The sequence below is a fragment of the Pinus tabuliformis genome, chromosome 7, assembly GCF_031772625.1.
Source record: "Pinus tabuliformis cultivar Carrire ecotype Pingquan chromosome 7, CPIR1, whole genome shotgun sequence".
Lineage (NCBI taxonomy): Eukaryota > Viridiplantae > Streptophyta > Pinopsida > Pinales > Pinaceae > Pinus > Pinus tabuliformis.
The window spans coordinates 419,665,556-419,670,994 of record NC_142293.1 but is presented as its reverse complement, the minus strand read 5'-3'; the positions used below and the strand labels follow the sequence as shown (position 1 = coordinate 419,670,994).

General features: G+C 35.2%; 1 long non-coding RNA gene across 1 annotated transcript; it reads right to left on the bottom strand.

The window, feature by feature from the left end:
- Positions 1-1,175: 1,175 nt before the first annotated feature.
- On the bottom strand, positions 1,176-1,823 carry LOC149247732 (uncharacterized). Its single transcript, XR_016265648.1, has 3 exons — positions 1,783-1,823; positions 1,551-1,671; positions 1,176-1,435 (listed from the first exon to the last, which is right to left on the bottom strand). It is a non-coding gene; the product is annotated as an uncharacterized LOC149247732 (long non-coding RNA).
- Positions 1,824-5,439: the final 3,616 nt, after the last annotated feature.

The window sequence follows — 5,439 nt, the reverse complement described above, 5'->3', positions numbered from 1 at the left end:
TGTTTGGATGAACTAACTAGATACATATTATGTAGATGTATTGAGGTACTTACTAAGAACAAAGTATTGTAAAATACATGAAAAATATATATACATAGTGATGTGTTGACCAGTGGTTGTAATAACCACACCAAGAAGTTTGGAGTGAAGCTTGTTAGTCAAAATAGGTAAGGAAGGATAACGTAAATATCTAGTCGCATTGAAGCCTGTTAGCAAAAATAGTTAATGAAGGATAACATAGATATATATTTGCATCAGTGTTGCGAAAAAAAGGAATTAAGAAGCTTATGAATGAAATCTAATTCTTTAAGAAAAAAAAACCTAAATAGCCCGTAAGCTCTAGTAAACAAAAATAGTCTTTTCCTTTCTCTAATAAGACATCCGAGTGTGAGCAGAAGATTTTCCTAATAAGTATGTATACAGTCGTATATCAGAAAAGTGAAAAATTTCTATTTAACAAGATGCCATAATCGGTGTAAGAAAATAATTTACGTAGAATATGTATGCCTCATTCTCAACATTTCAAACAGAATTGAACAAATGGCCAAAGTCTAACTTGAAAAAATTTCTAAAAGTACAGAGAGGCTTTTGCAATAAAGAAAAGGGTATAAAAATAGAATATTAAATTGACTCGTAAGGAAATTATCTATTCTACTACACTACATGTAAATATTGGCATAAATGAATTCAAATTTCTAGCATATTCATCCTGTGATCATAGAGATGCCTGTATAACTAAAGAATGAAGTACAATATTGACAACAAAGTAATTCGATGGGAAAATATTAGAATCCTTTCTATAAATAATTTGAATTTTGATATGCAGCATAACTGAGTATAAATTACGAAAAAAACTTAGAAATATGAAAATAGAGGTAACCACTGTAATAATTCAAAATTTATATAATCAACAGTTCCAGTCGAGTGGGCATGTTCATTTAGGAATTATCCTATATCCTTTCCTACAATGCTTGGGAATACAATTTGCTTCCTGCTACCACCATACATGTTACAAATGGTCACACACTATTTGCAGAACATTCATCCAAAGGAAAAAAAATTAACTTAGGTCTGAAACCACAACATTCACTTTGGGATGAATGAAGCCATTAATTCACACTATGGGGACCTTACAAGAGGTAGAGCATCGTGGCAACGAAGAAGGGAGAAGAAAGCTAAACATAGGAGGCCAAATTAGATTGTGCGAAATAAGCCATTTGGGGGAGTTTTACATGCGCAAGGCATGAAGAAAGAGTAGGTACTTGTATGAAAGTACAATCCATAGAAACCTTTAGACCGGAAAATGGAGTTGGGGACAAAATTGAACAAATAATCAATAAGTGAAATGAAACTTAAAACTCGTGGCTGAAAAGAGCATTTCACCTTGATTAGAAGTTGTTGAAGTAACATGGATTAAGAATCATCAACCGAAACACTGGAATAATGGAAAAATAGTTCAATAGTGAGAGTTGCCACAATGGTTCCATAAATTAGCATGGAGACTGCAGTAGACAAATTCATTAACATTTTGGAAGAAAAGAGAGCTAAACCTAGAATCTCGTGGTGTATAGCTGTTATGATCCTTATCAACTGGGAATCGAACCCAAATGAGCATCGAAACCCTATGAAACTGAGTATTAACTTTGACCCAAAATAGACCATAGGAATCACCTATAACAAAAGAAAAGAAAAATCATAATGCTAAACAAAGAGACTAGACCATAAAATTGTGGAATATTTTCATCGAACCCATAACATATTGCCTAAGCATGGAAGGTGCACCTGGAACTCCAACCTTTGCAACCATACTCACGGATGAGAAACCTGTGTGGGACAAGTAACATCACCCAGATAAAAAAATCAAAAACCAAAAATAAAAAATAAAAAGTTTTTTAATTAGTATGCAAAACTAGAATTTGAATGGTGAAACATAAAAAGTAGTCACACCTCTGAGAAAATAAAAATATATATAAATATGAGCCACCCCAAGTTCACAGAATTAGAGAGACACCTATTTGGCAGTGAGGAGACAGAGTTCTTGCCACAACCTGAGCATTATTTGAGCTTCCAAGTGAAGTTACATTGCCAAATGTCGAGAGAGAACTCCACAATGATATGGGAAGTGATCAGACCCTAACTAGGCACTATGAGAAGACCACACAGGAAAAATTTGAAAATAATTGGAAAAACGATGAGGGTACTGCATTAGGGTTACAAGAAAGAATGACCTCCATCGATTCACCAACACTTCATCTGATCATTCATACAAGAGGGACTGACAGATCCTGGTGCATTCACATGGGCCAGACTGATGTGTCAACACCTGAATACACCAACGCCTGCAGCCCATGTGTGCTATACGAACTGGGTGTAAGTGTGACAAGAAAGTATGGTACTGATGTAACATCTGAAGCATGGAGATATCATAGCATAACTTACTTGGTTACCAAATAAACACAACACTTGACACACTTAGAGAAAGGAACAAGAATGTGATGTCAAGGATAGTATTATAATCATGTTTAGAGCTTAAAATAAATCGAACCCTACCTGTAATGTGGAATTACAGACCTTTATTAGGATAGGCTATTAACACATGAAATAGCTAGCCTTGGTGAGAGATAACTTAATATAATGAAAAGTAAAAAATTTAAGATATAATCTAGGGGATAAAATAAAACATGAAGAACATAAGATGACTAGGGGACATAAGTTTCCTAGGGTGTTATTTATAACATTGACTCTATTATAAAAAATAAAAAATAAAAACACATAGTGGTGAGTAGAGGTTTTATAACAATTAGAAGTGTAACTGTGCTAGATGATATTAGAGCCCAAGTCACACTACTGGGCCTTATGGAATTGCCACATAATAATAATAATAATAAAATAATAACATAATTATTTGTGTCTCGACTATATTTTTTTATGTTTAATTGAAATGCTAAAACAATAGAAAAAATGGTTGAGAAGGCTCGAACCATCACGAAAGGTGCAAATTTGTATGTCGAATTAGGCAATGGGGCTACTCTAACAACTACTCAGTTCATGGACATGATTAGAAATTTGCAGCAAGAACTAACATATTTGCAGAGTAGTATTGAGCAGTTGTTAAAGGGAAGTGAGGAACAAGAAAGAATGATTAGAGGGATGACTAAAACAGCTAGCCATAAAATAGTGGAACCTGATATAGTAAAAGGGGAAGAAAAGAGCATAGATTTAGAGTAATCTGAAAGTGGGGTGATTCTAATAAACATATCCCAAAACTCAGAAGAAAAAGAAACAAACATAATTAAAAAGGGAATTTTGGAAGATCAAGCCTCCTCATTTTGATGGGGAAAAGGAGGAGGATGCAGAGGTTTGGTTACTTAATATGACTAAATACTTCCAGGTCTATGATTATGAGAGAAACCTGAAGGAAAGATTGGCCATTTACCAGCTATGAGGTAAACCTACTCTTTGGTGGGAAGAGGCAGAAGGTGTGTATTTTCTTGAGGAAAAAACGATATCTTGGGAGGAGTTCTGAAAACAGTTTAAAAACCATTATTTAAATAAATGTTATTATGATGGTTGTGCTAAGGACTTCGATGAATTAAGGTTAGGACAACTCAAGATGGATGAGTTTGTGGAAAATTTTACCAATTTGTTGCAGTACATACATTATATTAAAGAATAAAGGGCTAAGTACAGAGGTTTGTGAACTATTTTCCTACTATGTACAAGGAGCGGATTGAGTTCGAAAATCCAAAGACAATGGATGAAGTTGTAAGGAAGGCCAGGTTGTGTTACCAGTAGTTTAAAAAGAAAGGCGAGGGCCCTAAATTCTGACAAAATAATGATAGAACCAAACCTATAGTGGGAGCTAAGTGACAGAAGCTAGGACATCTTAAGAATTTTGGCAAGGAAGATCAACAGAAAAAGTTCAGTAAGGTAAATGTAAATTAGCCGGAACACTCCCAAGTGGGATCAAAACCCATGGACCTAAATGTTAAAAGGAATAATGGGGGAAAAAGGAAAGAACCACTAAAATGTTTGGATTGTGGTGAACCTCATTTGTTGATGGACTGTCCACACAATCCCATATCTGTACAAAACATACAAGCTGTCTATGAAGTCACTACAATGAATGACCTCACTAGGAATATCCTGAGAATAAGCACAACCTTGGAGGATAGACAAGCAAATAATCAATCCACAATGATTGAAATTGAAGGTACTATTTCCAACCATCCTGTTTCTATTTTGATTGATCTAGGGGCTAGTTTAAGTTATGTAGCAGCTGAGGTGGTAGTGTTGAGTAGGTAAATCCTCTCTACAAACAAAGACGCTCGCTCTAGCCCAATGAGTCAGTATAGCAACAAATGAGACAATCTACAAGACGCTTTCCTAGATTACAATCGAAATAAGAGAAGAGGAAGGAGACCTACCTCGCTCTAATGATATAACACACTCATTTGTTGAAGATATTGATCACTTGCTCCAAAGGCTCAATCCTTGCTGCTCACAGCATTTGAATACCTGCACAAGAGGCCAAAGACATGACAAAGAATAAAAGTGAAACAAGCATAATCAAATGTAATCCACTTAACAGATCAAGGAGAATTAAGATAAATGAAACATTGATACAAGAATATATAGAAAGTGAACCAGCAGTTGTATATATTAATAAACAAAAGAGGAAGCATGCAACCCAGGCCTTGATGTTAGTAGCCCTCCTTGAGTGAATGTCAAAGTCCAAGCTCAAGCTCTCCAAGCACTCCTTCTCCAAGCCAAAGTGAATAGCATGTATGAACTATCTCAGCAGAAGGGTGCAAATAATCAAAGACCAACCATTTGGGAATGGAGGGGGGTGAATTTATAGGAAGGGAGAGGGAGTTAGGATCTCAACAAAGATAGGTGAAGTTCCTCATCTCAAGGATGAAGATCATAGGGATAAGATCAAAGGGTAATACTGGGAAAAATAAACCACATCCATAATGAACATCATCCACCTCACCGTTTTGGAAGCCTCTAGATAACAAATCTTCTCCTCCACTTTGGGAAAACATGCCTTTTAAGGTTCAGCATGAGTATCCAGGAAAAAACCATGAAAAATACTTTGTAAGCATATATTTCAAACCCTAGCATCCAGAAATATAAATCATGACACAAATCATCTATCCACATAAACATAAACACTACCTAACAACTTCAGTCAAAGCCAACCAAAATCTTGACAAATTTATACTAAATTATCTTTGCTCAATACATCAACATGGCTCAAAGATACATTCAACAAATAAACCCTAGTGTTACCACTATTGATACCATGCACTTAATATACTACCACTACTTTGTCCAATTGTAAATTTCTGATATGTAGCCACAATACTACTATTAATGTCACTACTCTTGTAACTGTACTTGAGATATGTACTTCTCACTATACTAGTGGCGTTG